Raw genomic sequence first — 19,460 nt, forward strand, 5'->3', positions numbered from 1 at the left:
CCCAAAAACCCCAAATTGGGGAAAATTTGGGGTGAAACAGCAGCAGTTTGAGGGGCATTGCTGGGGCTTATCCGGAATGGATTCTCCGGAGTGGGTCGGTTATCTGGAGCGGATCATCTGCTGCAGGTAAGCCCAGGTGAGTTGCCCGTTGTGGATTATCCTGGGGGGACCCCCCTGGTGTCAGTCATCCCCATGCATGTTCCCCATGGCGTGTCTGCCCAGACATGCCCCTGTCCGGCAGTGTCCGCCTCCTCCCCCGCCCTCCCTCTGCGTGTGTCTGTGCCCTCCCAGACGCTGTCCCCTGAGATGGCCCCCCTGCATGACTTTTTTTCCCCGGTGACATTCCTCCCCCCCGCTTCCCCTGGCCTCCTGTTCTGTGCTCGCTGAAGCCTCGTGCTTACGCAGGATGAGCAGTGGCGAGGCGAGGCGCTGCCAAGCCAACGAAGCCCAAGGCTCAGCAGCGCACAACTCCTTTGCAGGGCAGCCGCTGGCATCTGGTCTGCCTGGCTGCCCTGTGCCCCGACGCACAGCTGCCCCCCTCACCCCGGGCAGCCTGCCTTCAGAGGGGCAGCTGTGTTCCCCTGATGGATTTTCTTCTTTAACCCTCCAGGACCTGTTGACTTGCTGCTCTCCCTGTCCCAGCCCTGATGCCGCAGGCCTACAGCAACTGATGGGGCTTACTCCGGGGGGGGTGTGGGGGTGGGAAAGGGGACCTTTTTCCCCAGGTGGTTTGTGCTGCTTCTCCTCCCTCGGGCGTGGGGTGGGGGCGAGTGGGGCAGGCGGGAGGACAGTGCGCATGCGCAGTGGCGCCTTTCCTGCTCTCTGCCGCCACCGTGTGACCAAACCGCGGTACTGCAGCCAGCAGCCGTGCACGGGCTGTAGCGACACTTCGCCGCGCTCACTTCTCCACGCCACTTAGTGACACCCCCCCCCGCTACCTGGTGACGGCACCGTGGGGGCTGGAGCCGTGTACCACAGCCCTTAGCGACAGGTGTTGACCCCTTGCGATAGCCCGGTGAGGGTGGTGCTGATACTCCTCGCCACGCTCTTAGCAACGGGCCCCGCCCCCGGCGATGGGCGGGCAGGCGGTCTGATGGCTGACCCACCTGGCCCCACCCACCTTAGCGACAGGCCCCGCCCCCTGGCAACGGCCCGGGGGGCGGTGCCGGCTCTCTCCCCTTAGCGACAGGCCCCACCTCCTGGCAACGGCCCGGGGGGCGGTGCCGGCTCTCTCCCCTTAGTGACAGGCCCCGCCCCCTGGCAACGGCCCGGGGGGCGGTGCCGGCTCTCTCCCCTTAGCGACAGGCCCCGCCCCCTGGCAACGGCCCGGGGGGCGGTGCCGTCTCTCTCCCCTTAGCGACAGGCCCCGCCCCCTGGCAACGGCCCGGGGGGGCGGTGCCGGCTCTGTCCCCTTAGCGACAGGCCCCGCCCCCTGGCAACGGCCCGGGGGGCGGTGCCGGCTCTCTCCCCTTAGCGACAGGCCCCGCCCCCTGGCAACGGCCCGGGGGGCGGTGCCGGCTCTCTCCCCTTAGCGACAGGCCCCGCCCCCTGGCAACGGCCCGGGGGGCGGTGCCGGCTCTGTCCCCTTAGCGACAGGCCCCGCCCCCTGGCAACGGCCCGAGCCTGTGTTTGCTCCGCTCGGGGGGGGGGGCTCGGTTTGGGTGTTTTCTCTCCCCCCCCCTCCCGCGCCGGGAGCTCCAGGCGGCTCCCGTACGGCTCCCGGGGCCTTCCCCCCTCGGGGGGCTCGGCCCGCCCCTTTCGCGGGGCGCTGTGGGAAGGGCGGGGGCGGGGCCCGGGGGTCGAAGAGCCCCAGCCGGGGCTCGGGCAGCTCTCGCTGCCCCCGGGCTCCTCTGGCGCCGGGGCTCCCGTGTTCCCTCGGGCGGTCGCAGCTCTGGGGCTGTCTCAGCCCCCCGGGCAGGCGTGCTCTGGCGTTTAGAGAAGCGGAGGCGTTGCCTGAGGTAAGGCTTCCAGAGCTTGGCGCTCTTTGGCAGCAGCTGTACTAGAAAGGTCCCTTGTGGCCTGCTTTGCTTTTTTTCTCCCGGGATGCTGTTTTGGGCGCTGAGGGGGCGGTGAGGCGGTTTAGTGGTATGGTGTTCTGTTTGGGGTTTGGTTTTTGCTTTGCTGGTTTTCTTCCCCCTTGTGAGATCATTTTATTCGTTTATCATTTCACATTATCATTTACCCCGCGCCGTTTCCGTCCCCTCTGGGCAGCAGCGGATCCGCCGCTCGAGGGCGAGGAGCTGGGCCGACAACGGGCCGCTGCAGACTCTGGTCAGGGTACGAGGCTGCTCCCTGGGGAGCCGGCGCAGGGGGCGCGGAGGTACGCGCGGGCACTTGTCGGTGCCCCTGACCGGTGAAGGGGAGGTTAAATTGTAGGAGTGCAAATAAACACATATTATTTAGGGAGGAGTCGTGACTCAATTTAATCGCAGCTATTACTGAACAAACCAGGCAGTCATTATTCCTAATCTGTAATTAAAAAAAATAAAGGCAGTCCTTTTTTATGCCATAAATAGAGTTGCGAGTCATTAATAGCTCAATCTAAATGCAGCCGTTATTAAATCAACTGCAGGCATTAATGACTCCTGATCAGAAACAAAATAAGGAAATTTTAGAATCTAGAATGAAAATCGACCCGGAAAGCTAAATTGGGAGCGGGTAGTACTGAAATTGTAACAGGGCTGTTAGAAAGTTCAGAGGCAGCGACAGCTCCTGCTTCCAACCCAAGCAGTAAACGAAGCTTTAGGTTCTTAAATGAAGAGAAATAAAGGTGAGCTGTTAAACAGTGGCTGGGGTCAAGCGTAGCTATTAAGAAAATTTGCAGGTACGGGTGATTCCTGACCAGAACTAACAATTCCAGAAGATTTAGATTTAAAAACTACAGAGCTAATGGAGTGCCACAACCGCCCGGATGTAACCGCAGCCGCTTTGGGGGAATGCCCCAGCCCCCCCCGCCACCGCTATTAATTACTGCCAAGGAGAGCGAGAGTGAAAGTAGAAGCGGTGCATGTGAAACGCGAGCAGTACGCTTTTCCTAAGTCATCCCTTCGTGTCAGGAGAGGAAAGCAAATGGAAAGAAGATGTTTGCAGGGGGTCTGTGCTGGGTTACCTGCGCGTCTCTTCCGTGCATCCTTGAGGAGACATTTAGCTCCTGTTGGGCGCTCGCAGGTGGGGATAGGGCGAGCTGGAGGCAGGATCGGTGCCGGCACTGATAAAGGGATGGGCGACGAGCTGAGAGAAGAGGGGGCAAGGGCTGAAAAAGGGTCTCCAGTTCTGCAGGGAAGGCAGCGGGATGTGACTTGGCAACCGCTCTGACGAGTGCAGGGTCATTCGCTGCGATGAAGTCGGGGTCTGTGGCTGGCCCGGAGAGGCAGCAGAAATCCCAAACTCTTTGCGGGGGTACCGGCCAGATTAGGGCAACACCTGAACAGTAAAACCATTTAGGGGAAGCAGAGCTGGGCTGCACCGCGTGGCCAACCTCCCTCTTCTCCGTGAGTCCCAAAGGGGCAGCTCCAAGAATGTGCTGAGAATTAATGTCTTGCGCTAAAAATGAGACGCAAGTAGCACCCACCCGTGAATTTTATTTTCTCTCTCGCTCTGCCGCTCCTGCCTGCTTGTCTCTCCTCAGTGCGCACCTGCACCTGTGCTCGGATGGGGCAGCTGAGGGAAGGTGCTGCCATCTCCCCGGCCCCGGCGGACCGCCCCTCAGCTGTGTCCTCTGTCAGGGAGCGTCGTCATCTCTCCTGCCCCCCAGAGCGTGTCCTGTAGTGGCAGACGCGCGGGCTTTTCCCTGCACGCGCATACGGGAAGGGAAGGGAAGGGACGCACAGTGAGAGCTGGGCTTGTCAAAGCGTAATGGGGGTGGTGGGAAGCGTAGCTAGAACCGGAGAGCTACAGCGCAAAAGCGAAGCGGACGGGACACAAAAGTAAAATGGTGCACAGGAATGCTGAGGAGAGAACTCCCGCAGCACGCAGGAAATCAGTGTCAGAATCTATTTTCTTCTGACTGCCGAATTAAAAATAATGGCACGCTTTGCAACGCCAAGCTCGCTCTAATCGTCTGAACTGTTTCTTTCCAGCCCCCCACCGCCCCCAGCACACTGTTCAGCCTCCTCAGCCTGAAATGCCTTGTTTTCCTGCTTTTTTTTTTTTTTTTTTTTTAATGACAGGGCAACTTCTGTTCCCGAGGTGGTGCCTACAGTACAGCTATCTCTTCGAAGGCAGTTTGGTTTAGGTCAGAGAATGTTTAGCCTGGACTGAATCAGCCTCTGTTTCTGTTTCTGGAAATCGTCGGTCCTGTGCATCAAGCCCGGAAAAAAGGAAATATGAACCAAAGGACCTGGGGCCTGCAGGGCTAGGAAAATATTTGAGAAGAGGTTCAGTGGGGAAATGACTGTTTGTCTGTGGGGCGTCCAGGCAAGCAACCCAGCTGCTAGAAAGCGGCGCTGTCCCCAGGGTGGCCTCGGCGGTCCCGTCGGAGTCGGGGGAACAAGGACAAGGCAGGGGGAAGCATCTGGCCTGCCGTGTGGACCGTGACTGTACAAAGCACGTGTGATGCACTGCAAGTTTACCTGTTTAAACTGTGAGTTAAAGAAGGTGTGCAGTTGCTTTGTAAACAGCCGACGCTCTAAAGCTACACCCATCTAATTGCTAGCTGTATTAAATCTATCGTATTGCTGTTTCTGCATTAAAAAAGAAAAAAACCAACACACCTATGTAAGCACGTCTAAGTACAATGGAAAACCACTGTTTAACGCGTGGCATGTGCGGGTGGTTTTTTTGGGGCGGGGGGGTGGGGTGTATGACAAAAACCTGCGAGAGACACACGCACACACGCACATGTCATGTTTAGCGCTCACCTAAACCCAAAAAAGAAAATCCACTCTTTATTTTGCAGCATTAGCATTAGCTTCCAGCGCACAGCCTGAGCGCGCACCTCTGCTCTCACCGTCTGCTCCCTCTTCAACCGTGCGTGGCTGTCATCAGCTTGCACAGGCTTTGCTCGTGCAAGTTTCCGCGACGGCTTACGAGAAGGCAGGCAAACAGACCCAGCAAGACGCGTAGTGCCTTCCTCTATGGGCTCCGTCCAGCCTTTGTTAAAATGAGCAGAAAAGACATCTGCTGCGGCCTTTGCCCTGACTGACTCTTACAGAGAGCATCTGACTTGACCTGCAGCAAAGCCATGCCCCAGGCAGCAGCACGTACTGGCGCGGACCGCGGTTTCACCCACCTGCTTTACTGCGCCGGTCCTTTCCCACGGCCGATGCCGCAGATGTGGCGCGGCCCACCCCCAGACCTCTTTACGAGGGTTCCCTGGGCTCTGCAAGTCGCCTGCTGGACGTGTTGCTGATTCGGGCACGGGCAAAGTCAGCTTCTTCGCTGGCCTCGGGCCAGGGCAGCCCCGTACCTGAGGGAAACTGAGAATATCTCCAGCGAGATCTCACCGGGAGGCTGGGACCTCGTCAGTAGGGGAGAAGGCCAAGCGACTGACACTGAAAGGGAGCTCTTTGCTAGGCTGTAGATCGTAAAGTTAAAAAAGAAAACAAACCTGCCTTTTTTAAAATGCCCCCCTTTGAGTCTGCCACGTTTGATACAGATTTTTTAAATTGCAGGGTCTATCTCCTACAGGCCTCATGCAAAGGGAAGCGAGTACCTCTGGCTCTCAGGACAAGGGGGTCCCTCAGGAGCCCAGGTGCTCACGCCAGCCGGCATCTGGCACAGCACAGGGCAGGAGCTTTGGCAGTAGTACGTGAGCTGAGAATGAGAGTCCAGCAGCGCCGCACGCTTCTCCTGTGAGCCGCCGAGGCTCGCGCGCTGTGCCTTCCGCAAATAAAAGGCCAGAAGAGTCAGCATTTCTGCTAGTTCCAGCCTCATCCGCACCCTCGTCGGTGTAGCTGTAAGCAAGCGTCCCGTAGCGACTGGGAGCGTGGCAGCTGGGCTTCCTGCGCTGCCTTAGGTTGTGCCCTTGGAGAGACCCTTCTCCGAGCCCCGTGAGCCCCGGGGTGGGTGGGCTGCGGTGCCGTTCAACGCTGAATAGGCACGAAGGCCTGTAAACAAAATGTATTTATATCGCACCCATACCCGGCAGCCAACCGCCGCTTTATTTACGTATCCTGCACCTCCTGCCGACGCTTTTAAACTTAGCCGATATTGCCGCAGTTTTCACTGACGGGGCAGGGGACTGCCACGCTGCAGGGGCAGTGTCTGGGTGTCTGCCACGGACACAGACGTCCTCAGCTGGGTAGGGACAGGGTGAGAGCTGGAACAACTCTGCTGACATGTACGGGCCGTCCCAGGGCAAGGCTCCTGGGTCTGGGGGCTGAAAGGCGAGCCGCGCTGGGTGGTTGGTGTGGGAGCTGTGGAGCAAGTAGGGGGGAAAAAAAGCAACAAGAAAAAACCATCCAAATGTTTCACAGCAGGTAGAAAGCTTGGCAGAAAGCAAACTGAATGCTGTAAAGACAAAAGCCGAAAGCCGGCTATGGACTGGACGAAAAGAGTCAGTGCCACGGAAGGAGGTTATTTCTTCCACTGACCGTAGGAGGCTTTTTTGTGAGAAAACACAACACCTCTTCTTTCGGCTACGGCGCGGTACCGCAGCAGTAACGGGCCAGAGCGTGCGAGCGCCTCTGGCAGTATCGGTAACGGCCGGGGCACGGCCGAACGGCCAGCCCACCTTCCGCACAAGGAGAACACCGTTCCCCTGGAACGCCACGCAGACCCAGGACGGGTACGGCGGAGGCCGAGCCCAGGCGCCCCCATTGCCAAGGACCACCTTGGCCTCGCAGCGTCTCACGCTGCGGGGTGTTTTGCAGGCCGTGGCTAAGCTCAGGCCCCCTGCTCGTGGCTGCCCCCGGTCCCCCGGCGCCGGTCGGGCCCCAGCCCCCAGCGCGGTGCGGCGCAGGGCAGCGGCCCAGCAGGGCGGCCCCACGGGCCCCAGCCCGCACCCCCCCCCCCGTGCCTGCGGGCAGGGCCCCGCGGCCGCCGGCCCCTTCCTCCTCTGCTCGCTCCCGTCGCGGACGGCTCGGTACGTGTCACGAGCGGCAGCCCCGTTCAGCCGCTCCCGGAGGGCGCGCGGCTCTGCCCGGCCGTGACCGGGGCCCGCAGGGGTCTCTCGCTCGCCCGCTCGCCCCGAAAGGAGCCGGCCCCGAGCCGGCGCGTCCCGCCCCGCCCGGCCCTCGGCGCCCTCGCGAGCTGAGCGCGGCCCGGCCAGCAGGGGGCGCTGGCGCTCACCGGCTGGGCGCGGGGGCGGTCCGGCGCGGGGGCGGGGCCGGTGGGGGCCGGTCCTTCCGGCCGCCCTCTAAGGGCCGCCCCGCGGGGCCCGGGCTTCCGGTGGCGCGTGCGCGGCGGAGCGGAGGTGGGAGAGGTGCGTGGGGCGGCCGGGTCGCGAGGGGTCTCTTTGCGGTGCCGGGGCCCCTCTGCGGCCCGGCGTGGGAAGCCCGTGGCCGGCGGAGACTGCTCGGAGCTGGGCGGGGAGCGCCGCGGCAGTCCGGCCGCAGGCAGCCATCCCCTGCGGTGGCCGGCATCCCCTCGGGACTCCTGGAGGCCTGGCGGCTCCCGATCCTCGTCTGCGGCAGCCGCCTGAGAGAGCAGCGCGGCCGTAGCCGGGGGCCGGAGAGCGCTGGTGGGTGAGTTCGGGCAGCGGTGGGGGCTCCGTGTGGGCCGGGGGTGGGGGGGGCTCCGTGCGGGCCCGACCCTGGGCCGGGCGGGGGGGGCTCCGTCGCGCCGGGCCTGGGCCGGGCTCGGTGCCGGGCGGGAGGAGCTCCGTCGCGCCGGGCCCGGGGCCGGGCGGGGGAGGGGGGGGCTGGCTCCTCCGTGCCGGGCCCGGGGCCGGGCGGGTGAGGGGGGGGCTGGCTCCTCCGTGCCGGGCCCGGGGCCGGGCGGGGGAGGCGGGGGCTGGCTCCTCCGTGCCGGGCCCGGGGCCGGGCGGGGGAGGGGGGGGCTGGCTCCTCCGTGCCGGGCCCGGGGCCGGGCGGGTGAGGGGGGGGCTGGCTCCTCCGTGCCGGGCCCGGGGCCGGGCGGGGGAGGGGGGGGCTGGCTCCTCCGTGCCGGGCTCGTGCCGGGGGGGGGCTGGCTCCTCCGTGCCGGCCCCGGGGCCGGGCTCGTGCCGGGGGGGGGCTCCGTGCCGAGCTCGGGCCCCGCAGAGAAGCCCTGGTCGGGCATCGTTCTCTTTTGCACAATGTAGGGCTTTCCCCGTTTATTTTCTGTGTACTGTGTTTTGGGCCACCTGAAACCCTTTGGCCGGGGAGGTTTGGTGCGGGGAGATGGCAGGTCTGGAGCCTGAAAGATCTCGGGTGGGGGGCGGGGGAGGTATTTTTGCCTTAAAACTCTGGGCCCACCTCGTGTGTCATGTCGTGAGTCTCGTGACTGTGGCAAATGGCTCAGTCGGGCGTTTTCTGATAAAAAACTTCTGAACGTGTGCGTGTGTAGGCACGGGGAGATTTGCGCAGGGTGACGGAGCCCCTTGCGCTTCTGTGCTAATGTCTACCTGTTCTAGATCTCCAATGTTGGAAAGCCTTTGTTTAGTGCCTGGTTGTGCCTGCGTAACAAATGTTTTAGCTGCTGATGTGTTATACCTCTGCTGTGAACTTTTTCCTGGGTGGCTTGATTGTTTCTGGTTGTCCGTGTAAATCTAGGCAGCTATTTTCTGCCCGGTGGTGAAGCCTATCGCTTTGGATAACAAAGGGCAGGAGAGCAATAAAGAAAAAGGTGATCTGTCTGCTGCAGCTCCTTGCAAACGATTCGTTCCTTATTTTCTGCCCTTGGGTAGGTGTTGTGCTTTCCAGATAACGCAGCCTCTCCTGTGCCTGTCCACGCCGTGCATTTTTGTCCTGCCCTTGCTTGAAAAGGCTCTCCTTGCCTTCCTCCTCTCTGCTGCAGTTGGCTTAATCTCTCGCTGCTGCTGCTGCTGGAAGAGGGATAAAGGGAGTGTTGTCGATGGGGTTGTTAAAAGCTTTTTCGCGGGCTGTAACGCGCGGGAAGGGGTGGGCGGGGGGGGCAACTCAGTACGGGGGAGGGGGGAGGATCAGGCTGCGGGGAAAATGGGAAACCAACATCACCTTCCCCTCCTACGGCGCAGCCCGGCCGCACGGCTCCCCGGGGATGCCCCTGCCCGCGGGTGTACCGTGTGTGCGCCCCCCGCGTGGGGCGGGGGACGACGACACACACCCCCACACCGTCGGCGGCACTGGGGCAACCCCTGCCCCAGGGCTCCGCGCTCGTACCCGGCTCTCCCCGCTCCGGCACGGCACGGGGCTGGACGCACCGAGGAGACCCCGGGGCGGCTTCTCGCGGCTGGGTGAGAACAGGGCCCGGCCCCGAGCAGCAGAGCGGGCACCGCCGGTAGCTCGGAGGAGCGGGGCCGGCTCGGCTCGAGGCGTCGGAGCGAAAAGGGACGAGAACCGGCCCGGAGCGTCCGGGGGTTGCGGGGGGGCGGCGGATGGTCCGGTGGCCGGGGTCGGCTCCGTGCCGGGCCGTGGGGCAGCCGGAGCCGCGCCGGGGGGCAGGTGAGGAGCCGCGTGCGTGGCTGGGCGCGCTGTGGGTCGGCGGGTTTCGGCTGTGGGGTCTCCCGGTCCGCGGAGTCCCCGGGGTGGGGTTGCGGGCAGCAGCGGCCCCGGGCCGAGCGCTGTCGTGGGTCGGTGGTTGGGTTTTGGGGCCGAGCCCGTGCCCGGCCGTGGGGAAGTAGGGGCAGCCCCACCCGGCTCTCGGCTGCTCCTCGTCGGGGTCGGGCGGCGGCGGCGACCCCGGCGGGGGCTCCTGCGGTGCCGGGCGGGTCCCCCCTTGCCCGCGAGGCAGGCAGGGACCCCGGCTGCTGCCGCCGCGGTTTGCTGGAGGCGGGCTGGGCCCGGCCCCCTGTGGGGTTGGGGTGCGGGCCCGGCGGTGCCGGGGAAACGAGGCCTGCGAGAGCAGGAGGAAAGCGCTGCCGGGCCGGCGCTGGGCTGCCCCGCCGGGGTGCGGGGCCGGGCCCGCGCAGTTCAGTTCCCGAGGCCTCCCCGACAGTGCCCGCGTGGGCCGTGGGGGTGCGGGGCTGCGGGGTGGCTGCGCTCTCCGCGGCCCTGAGCGTTGCCCGTGGGGACTGCGGAGGGGGCCGGGACGCAGCCAGGCTCAGCTGGTTTGGTCCCTGAGCGGGGAGAGCGCAGCTCTTCTGTTCCTGGGCCGTGAGAGCAGGCTCCTGTGGCTGACGCCGGGGCCCTGAAACAGATCGAGTCGTGCGTTTTGAGGGCCTGACCGAGGGGACTAAGTCGTGTGGTTTGGGGCTGAGGAGCAGAGGTCGAGTGCTGCATTTTTGGGACTTGAGAACAGGCTCAGCAGCTGGGCTTTTTGGCTCAGAAACGGTCCCAAAGTGAGCTGGTTTGGGGGCCAAAAGCAGAAGCCGGTTTGGCTGCTTGTGCAGGCTGGGGGGTTGGGGTGGGGTGGGGGCATTGGGGGCTGCAGGGGAAAGCAGGGGTTGGGCAGGGTACGCGGACCCTCCCCGGAGGTGGGGGTCCGGTCACATCGGACCCCGAAGTTCGGGAGGCCGGCATGCACCAGAGCGAACTCGCCACCTGAGGCGGGTCTCTGGAGGAAGGGTGCTTTTTGGATCCAGCACAGCACACCCTCTTTGGGTCCAGCTCTTCTTTCTGTGCTGCTTAGGATAGTTATTAACCAATTAATTAATCATACAAACTAAGTCACAGCAGCTCTATCGGCTCCATCGTGGTTCGGAGCTCTGAATCAGTTTCACTTGGTGTCTAACACGTTTTTTTCCCCAAGGAGAGGCTAAGTTTCAAAGTTAGTTCTCACAAGTGTGTCAGTCGACAAAATTGAGTTATGATTATTAAAACCACAAAGGTGACAGGAGTCTCACAGATCTGGTCTATTTCTGAAAATGTATTCATCCCATGCAGATGTCGTCGGGATACAGATCATCTGCATCTTCATGCTCTGACAAGACAAGATGCTGAGACAGGGATGAGCTCCAGAAGGACTGCGGAAAAGAAAAAAAAACCGCACTCCACAAAGTCATGGGGCTTTTTTTTTGCGTTTGGGGGGGCGGGGTGGCTTTAACAAAAGAGTGCAGTGTTGGCTGGCAGCAGCCTGCAGGGCATCTTTGCTGCCTGATCTCTCCTTTTCTTCTCTTTTACAGCCCTGAAAGAGGAGTGGTTGTCATTTGGATAGTTTTAGAAGAGCAGTTAAGTTCCTCGCCTGTGTCAATGTGCTGGTAATACCAGGAAGGTGAACGGTTGAACCGGTCGGGCGGGTGGGAATAACTTGGCTGCAGGTAGAACTTCTGAGGGAAGACCAGCAAAACCAGGAAGCAAATAGCAAGTTCCCCAAAAATGTGCGGGTGTCAAGCACGTAAGCGTTTCATTGCCGAATGTTTTTGGGAATATGTTCCAAATGGCTATTTTTGGTAAACATAAATTTTCAGGAGATTCAGGGTTGTGTGTGGCAAAACATGTCCCTCTGTTTTTGTGTCCTGCCGCACAAACGGCCGGCGGCAGGGCTCTTGTTCCCTGCTCTCGATATTGCCCCAGCAGGGCTGCGATATTTAGACCTAAGTGGGGATGGGTTTAGGAGTGGAAGGAGAGAGAACGCCTGTGTTCTGTAAGGGCTGTGAATGCTGACCCTTTGTCTCCGTCTGCTGCTTTTCCTGTGCGGGTGATGAAGCTGTTTTACTTTTCTCTGTTGTTCCTCGTCTAAATAGCTGCAAGGCTGTCGCCGCTGTGGGTGTGCAATTTGTGTTGCTGTGTTTCTGTGGAGTCCTAGCCACGGCTCGCTTCTAGTGTGGCCAAGGGTCAAGGTAGGGCTTTCAGCTTAAAGCTTCAGAAGCGCTGCGCGCTGAGATGGGTGTAGGTGAAACTGCTGTTGCGCCTGCAGCTGTGCTCGCAGGGATGCTGGGCGGCTCCGCATCAGACCGGCGAGGTGCCCGTGGACCTCCGTCGGGCTGCGCCCTGGGTGCGCGAGCGTGCCGTGGGTTTGCTGTTCCGGCTTGTACGTGCGAGGGCTTAACGTTTGATTTAACGCATTTCCTTTAACGGCAGGCTGTAGTTGGGCTCTAGATGGTATTCCTACGGGGGCGCAAGAGCTGTGGAATGGTTAAGCTGTTGCTGTGCCTCCAGGTGACTTGTTCAGTAACACTGTTTTTCCAGGTGCAGATGGATGAGTCGTGCAGGGCAACGGAGGAGAGCCCAGGGGAGCGCTGGAAGAAGGTGAGTCTGTGTAGTACTGGAGGGAAGATGTGACTGATGGCTATAGGGCTCCATTATGGGTTTTACTCTTTTTTTTTGTGATCCGAGGGCGCTAAGCGATGAGCCGAGCGTGATCTGGGCCCTGGAGGTGAGTCAGGCAAGGTGACCGGTGCTTGGTGGGCTGGAGTAGGTGTTCTTTTTCAGGTTATTCAGGTTTTTTTTTCCCTTGTCTTCACTTTCCCATCCCAATTTGGGGCCGATTCCCTCAAACGGGGACTTCCCCCTGTGGGGCTGCTTATGCAGCCTGGGAGCTGCTGCCTGGGCACAAAAATACCTCAAACCCCCTGACTCTGGGTCTGCAATGGGGGGTGAAAAAAACAGAAAGAATTCTGGTGGAAAGAAAACAACTTGGGGCTTCTGGGAAAGCCAACTCCAGCTGGATTTGTGCAGCTGGAAAGGGAAAAAAAGGGTGGTGGTGGGGAAGGAACAACCACCTAAAAGCACCCACCAACCATTCTCATGCACAAAACCGAAAGTGAAAATGACCATTTTTTGTAGGGTAAAAGCACAAAAAGTCCCCACAGAACTCAGTAGTTTGGAAAAGCAACCCCAATTAATACATTATGTAAAGAAGGCAGGGGAAAAAAAAGAAAACCAAAACAAAACCCTATCACAACCCTGATGCCACATGCCTACAAGCAGTTCCTGGGGCTTATTCTGCGGGGGTGGGGGACCCAACCTTGTTCCCCAGGTTTGCTGTGCTGCTTCTCCTCCCTCAGGCATGGGCGGGGGGGGCAGTGGCATGGACAGTAGCAAGCACCAGATTTTTTTAAGCAGTCGAGAGGAAAGGACTGAAATGCTCGAGACGCTTTGCTGTTTGGTGCAGAGGCAATGAACGGTGCTGCTGGGGCTGCGAGGGGGAAAGGTGCAGAGGAATAGAAGCTCTGTGGATGCAGCCAAGTTACGGTTTCTGGATGGTATTAATCGAGAAGAGTAATTCAGATAATGCTGCTGCCCAGCGACCAGAGTTGGGTACTGAGCCCGGGAGCCGCGCACGCGCGGTGGCGTCCCTGTGATCCCCATTGCTCTCTCCGCAGGTGACAGCCCTGCGATGCTGCGGTGCCTGCGAGGTGATGCCGCCGTGCTCGTTGCTGCTTCCTGGTAAGGAAAGGCCTCCTCCGCTCCTGCTGCAGCGTGGTGGTGTGTCGGACACGATTCCCTGTGTCGGGTGAGGCCTAGGGCTGCCGGCGAGGTGAGCGAGCCCCTTTGGTGGGTGCCGGGGTGTCTCCTTGTGTGCCTGCACTACTGGGGCTGGTGGGATGGGAAGCTTCAAACGACCTGCCGAGGCAGGCTTCTGGTATGCTAAAGGCGAGCGGGTGAGGGCAGCCCCAGGAGTTACCCGGGAGCTGATAGAAGGGAAGAGGGAAAGGAGGAGGAGGAGGATGACCTTTTCCCCCTGCCCAGGGTGCAGAAGATAGCCGACTCCCCAGCTCACCAGAGCTCCCCCTCAGCCTCCCCTGGCCCCCCTTGCCCCCCCGTGCTCCTGCCCCCAGCTCCGGCACGAGCGAGCTAGGCTACGCTACGTGCCTAGGAAGCCTCATCTCGTAAGAGCTGTGAGACACCCTTGTATTCTCTTTAGGTGGAGGACGGCCTAGAGTCTGGAGCTGCAGAAGAGGCAGGGCGGAGAGGAGGGGAAAGAAGCATCTGAACGGCTAAATTGTGCCAGCAGCGCTGAGAGCGAGAGTCGCGGTGAGTCCTGGGCCACTGGGGCCCCGTTGCCTCTCTTGTGCGTCCTGGGCCCTCCCTGTCTCTCCCCCCTGGCCCCCTCTCTTTCCTTACCTGCTGCAAAATTTTTTTTTTTTTTTTTTGGCGCCCCCCCGCCCCTTCTTTCTCCATCTCGCTCTGAGTGGCTCCCTGCCTCCCCGTCTTTTCAGGCCTCCCTCTCTCTGTCCTGTAGCCTGTGGCTACTTGTTCTTTCTCCGCCTCTCTCTGCCTGGCTCTGGCTCCGTTTTTATTTTTTTATTCCTCCTGCTCTGTTCTGTAGCCTGTCGGTATTTTGTCTTTCTCTGGCCCTCTTGGTCTGACTCCGTGTGTTACCGAAAAACGCGGTAAAATCGGAAACAACTCCTCAACGCCGATTTAGTATTAAAGAGCAGGCGTTCTTTGTTCACGGCGCCAGATGCACGGGGGATCGCTTCTCCTGGCGTGCGTACCTCACACACCTTTCCCGTAGAATTTGTAGATCAAAATTTTACGTATTCATACATATTCATTATCGTCCTGTCTACTGATCGGTACAAACTGGCTCGTTCCGTATGTAAATCGCTGCGCAGGCTCGGTGGTGGTCCGTGAGTCGGTGGTCGCGATCTCCCCCTGCCAGAATTGCCTTTTACCTTCTTGGCTCTTAATCTTGGCAGTCTTGGCTAGTTTTCTCAGTGCGCTACACGAAACCGCGTTTTGTCATCCTTTTCTGACAGAAGCACGTTGTCTGTTGTTCTGCTGACATTAACGATCGCCTAGGGACTAAAATGCAGATCGACAGATGCGCTGATTCGTACGCTCCGTGTTCCCGTAATGGAACACTGTCTCTGGTTGGTTGATTTCATCGCTTTGGTTACATTTCCCCCCTTTGGAAGTTTTGAAATAATCATTTTCTCAATACTTCCATCCTAGATCAATAATATTCCACTATGTCAGTTCAGTGTTTGGTTCATCTTCTCAAAGTTTTCACTTGATTGTGGTCTCTAGGGCATATGCAGGTTCCATTTTATACCCAAAATTTTATTAATTTGTTGAACTACCTCTGCAAAAAAATGTGGTCCTCTCCCAGAGGACATTCCTGTTGGCACTCTAAATCTTGGTATTATTTCTTTCAGCAACATTTTAACTACTACTCTAGCTTTGTTGGTGCAGCACGAGAAAGCTTCTGGCCAACTAGAAAATTTGTCCATCAGCACTAACAAATACTGCTATATCTATTTTGTCTGGGTAACTCAGAGAACTTAATTTGCTAATAATTTCCGGGAGAATTTTTTGTTTTGTTACTCCTAAAGGTGGTTTCCTTTGGTTCAGGGGATTATTTCTAGGACAGATTGGACACTTAGCTACCATGGGTTTAATTATTCTTGTCATGCCTACACACGCTACAGATGCTTTTAAACTCAAAACCGTAGCATCTACACCCTAATGTGTTTGCTCATGCTTTTCTTTTGCAAGTTCTGTCATAACTTGTGGGGTTGTTATTATTATTACTTGTTTTTCTGGTGTTACCTACCATCTCTCTGTGTTTTGTGATGCTTCCAATTGTTCTGCTAATTGCTCATCCAATTTATTATAATAATCTCGGTTTCAACTTTGGAATTCCGATCTGTTTTACTGGTACTAGTGCAAGGATACCTTGCTCTGCAGTCCTCTTTGCAGCTTTATCTGTCAATCGTTTGCTTATGTTTACAGCCGTCTGGCCGAATCGATGAGCTTTGCAACGCTTTACCGCCACTTCTTTTGGTTTCTGCACGTCTTCCGGAAGTTGGAGAATGTCTTCTTTATGCTGTATCAATGATTCTTGGGCTGATGGCAGTCCTTTTTCCTTCCCAGTAGCTCCATGATCGTGGATCACACCAAATGCATGTTTGGAATCAGTCTAGATATTTATCCTTCGTCCTTCTGCCATTCGCAGAGCTCGCTTCAACGCTACCAATACTGCTTTCTGTGCTGAGGTGTTCGCAGGCAGCGCCCCTGACTCCATTCCCTCGGCGGTGATAACGACAGCATATCCGGCCATTCTCTTCTCGCCCAGAGCTGCTTCCATCTGTAAACAACTCCAGATCAGGATTTTCCCAGAGGTTTGTGTCTCAGGCCTGGTCTGCTGGAATAGACTTGTTCAATAGTTAGCAAGCGATCGTGTTCGAAATTGTCCGTAAGGTTTTCTGTTGTTAAAAACATACAGGATTCAGTATAGCAGTAGCCTTCGATTCCACATGGTCTTGTTCTAACAGAACAACTTGATATTTCAACATTCTGCTAAGGGATAGCCAACGACCCCCGTTTTGTTCTAAAACAGTCACCGCTATGTGCGGGACACATACTGTCATCTTTTGTCCCATTGTTAACTTTGGGGCTTCCTGGATCGGCAGCGCTGCTGTTGCCACTGCCCGTAAACATCCAGGCCATCTTTTACTCACGTGGTCGAGTTGTTTGGAGAAGTAGCCCACGGGTCTCTTCCAGGTTCCCAGTCGCTGTGTCAGCACTCCAAGGGCTAAATGTTGTCTTTCGTGGACAAACAGCTCAAAAGGTTTAGCGAAATCGGGTAGGCCTAATGCAGGGGCCATCACTGAGGCTCTTTTCAGTTCTTTGAATGCCGTTTGGCATCCGGGCGTCCAGGTTAAATATTTATCCTTTGATTCTTTCAGTGCCTCGTATAATGGTTTTACATACAGTCTGTAGTTCAGAATCCAGAGCTGACGCTATTTCACTATTTTCAGAAAAGCTCTCAGTTCCTTCGGGCCGCAAGGTTCGGGAATTTGACAAATAGTTTCTTTCTTTTCACTTTCTAATTGTCTTTGTCTCTGAGATATTTCAAATCCTAAATAAATGGCTGCTTCTTCTCCTATTTGGGTTTTGTTTCTGGAAACTCCGCATCTTCCTTGGCCCAGAAAATTTAAAAATTTCAAAACATTATTCTTTACTTTCTGCCACTATCAGAATGTCGTCTGCATTCTGTAACAGTATGCCTCTCCCTGGGTTCTGTTTTTTCTAGACATTTCTATATTTCTAATTTTTTTTCTTGCCAGCTGAGTCCCAAATATCGTAGGACTAATTTTAAATCCTTGTGGAAGTACGGTCCATGTTAGCTGTGTCTTTCATTCTGTGGTGGGGCTTTCCCATTCCAAAGCAAATAGGCTTTGACTTTTTATGCCTGGAGGTATGCAAAAGAAGGCATCCTTCAAATCTAGTACAGTAAACCATTTATGCTCCTCCTTTAAAAGAGGTCAGTAAAGTGTATGGATTAGCTACTACCGGATGTAGATCTTGGACCACCTGAGATATAGCCCTTAAATCGTGAACCAGCTAATACTCTTTGCCTCTAGATTTCTTTACTGGCGGCACAGGAGTACTATATTCTGATTCACATTCTACTAAGAGCTCATATTCTGAAAAAAATTTATAATTAACTTCTCTAATCCTTTTCGAGCCTCTCGCTTAATACGGTATTGTTTTTGCCTTACCGGCTTGGCTCCAGGCTTTAAGGTTACTTTTACCGGCTCTGCCCGCTTAGGTCGCTCCGGAGCTCCGCTCGCTCAAACCAAAGGAATTACTACGTTTTCCACTTCTTCGGGAACCTGTTCCTCCCTGGAGGAATCCTGTAACATAAACGCTCTCGCCTCTGTGGCTTTTGATTCTGTTCTGGTATTAGTAATTTAATCTCTCCATCTTTAAAAGTTACTTGAGCATCTAATTTACTTAATAGATCTCATCATAACAGAGGCAGTGGACATTCAGGCATATACAGAAACTGGTGAGTTGCCCATTGCTTCTCCAATTTAAACTTTAATGGCTCTAAGAAAGGCTAATTTTTCTTTGCCCTGTCGCACTAACAACACCTACTGGTTTATGATCAACTTTCTCTTTACGTGTATTCAATACCAAAGAAGTGGCTCCCGTATCTACCAAAAATTCTATTTCTTCATTCCCTAGCTTCAGTGTAACCAGGTGTTCAGCTAGGGTTGATTCCTCTGGTCTCCTTCATGCCAAGCTACTTCAAGCATTTTACCCAGATCTCTGGATTCAGGTTCTTCTAGTTTCTGAAGGTTTTTTTACTCCCCCCCCCACCCCCCCCAATCTGGGGCTGATTGTCTTATGAATATAGAGACCAACTGAATTGCTTTTTCTGTTTTTTTCTGGGTTCAAATGAGTATATTTTCTGGTGGTCACCTTCAGCCTTTCCATAAAGGCTGAAGGGGGGGACTCCTTTAATTCTTGTCTCACTTAATAAATGGGTCAAAATTTATGGCTTTTGGCATTGCATGTCTTACTCCAAATAAAATCTGTCTCTGACATCTAGTCAACATTCCCCTGGGTCCTGGCTGATTAGGGTCCCACTTGGGATTTGTAGATGGAAAATTCTTATTCGTTGTTCTCTGTAAATTCCTGTTAGCATGTGCTCCCTGCACCTGCCTTCTGGCTGTATTCAATACTATTTTCTTGTCAGTTCCATCAAGTGAAGTATCCAGTATCACAAGTAGAGCAACACTTCAAGTTCTCACCACATTTTCCTCTTTTCAGAAACATTGCCGTAGAATCCTGTGGACATATCTCACGCTGTTTCTGCCACGCTGGATGATTCCACAGTGTAAAGAACAAATCAACATATGCCACTTCTTCCCATTTGCCTTCCCTTTTTACAAAACAACATTAATTGCAAGATGGTATGATATTGCAATGTCTCCTGTTCTGGCCATTCGTGCCCACCTTCCAATTGATACGTTGGGCACCAATGATTGCAATATTCAATTAATGGTTTCCGAGTTAGTGGGTCATCACCCCCGATGTCTTTCCAGTGCTTCAAAGTACATCCCAAAGGTGTTCTCTGTGGGATAGGTTTCTTACTCAGAAATGCTCCCATCTCCCAGTCGACTAGCAGTTGTGATAGTGCACTATCACAAATAGTAGTCAGAGGGACTCCAACCCCCGTTAGAGGTCTCACTGGGATCTGTAGCCCCCTGCTAGATATCCCTGGAGACTTCAACCCCCTGTTGAAGACCCCCCTACCCTCGGGTCCCGCTCCACAGGCTTTCGCCTAGCAGAGACTTACCAACCGAGGTACCTCTTGGCCCCAACCCTGCGTGGCTTTTGCCGCGCCTTACGGGCAGGCCTGTGGGACTCAAACCCACTATCCTATCCTATGTGGGAAGCTAACGCCACATATTATTCTACCTAAGTTTCTTCGTAAACGAATGCCTTGTTTACTTCAGTCCAGGGGATCTTTCTCAGAATTCTCTGGCCTGGGGATCGGAAGCTCTCCCCAAGAATTCCTTGGGGCTGGCTGCAGGTCCCACGGTCCTGCGGATCCGTCGAGATTCAAAAGCAGGTTCCCATCTGGGGTGCCAAAACTGTTACCAAAAAACACGGTAAAATCGGAAATATCTATTCAACACCAATCTAGTATTAAAGAGCAGGCGTTCTTTATTCACGGCGCCAGATGCACGGGGGATCGCTACTCCTGGCGTGCGTACCTCACACACCTTTCCCGTAGAATTTGTAGATCAAAATTTTACGTATTCATACATATTCATT

The 19,460-nt window shown here is 56.4% G+C and overlaps 2 long non-coding RNA genes across 3 annotated transcripts; both read left to right on the forward strand.

Moving 5' to 3' along the window:
- The first annotated feature begins 1,676 nt into the window (after positions 1 to 1,676).
- On the forward strand, positions 1,677 to 5,105 carry LOC135310347 (uncharacterized). Of its 2 annotated transcripts, none has more exons than XR_010370440.1 (3): positions 1,677 to 1,958; positions 2,212 to 2,320; positions 4,170 to 5,105. It is a non-coding gene; the product is annotated as an uncharacterized LOC135310347 (long non-coding RNA). The 2 variants fall into 2 exon arrangements; XR_010370439.1 differs by having other exon boundaries at positions 2,212 to 2,277.
- A 2,419-nt stretch (positions 5,106 to 7,524) lies between these two features.
- Positions 7,525 to 13,617, forward strand: LOC135310401 (uncharacterized). The gene is made up of 3 exons (XR_010370452.1): positions 7,525 to 7,625; positions 12,129 to 12,188; positions 13,265 to 13,617. It is a non-coding gene; the product is annotated as an uncharacterized LOC135310401 (long non-coding RNA).
- The last annotated feature ends 5,843 nt before the right edge of the window (positions 13,618 to 19,460 follow it).

The sequence above is a fragment of the Phalacrocorax carbo genome, chromosome 34 (genome assembly GCF_963921805.1).
Source record: "Phalacrocorax carbo chromosome 34, bPhaCar2.1, whole genome shotgun sequence".
In the NCBI taxonomy this organism is placed as follows: Eukaryota; Metazoa; Chordata; class Aves; order Suliformes; family Phalacrocoracidae; genus Phalacrocorax; species Phalacrocorax carbo.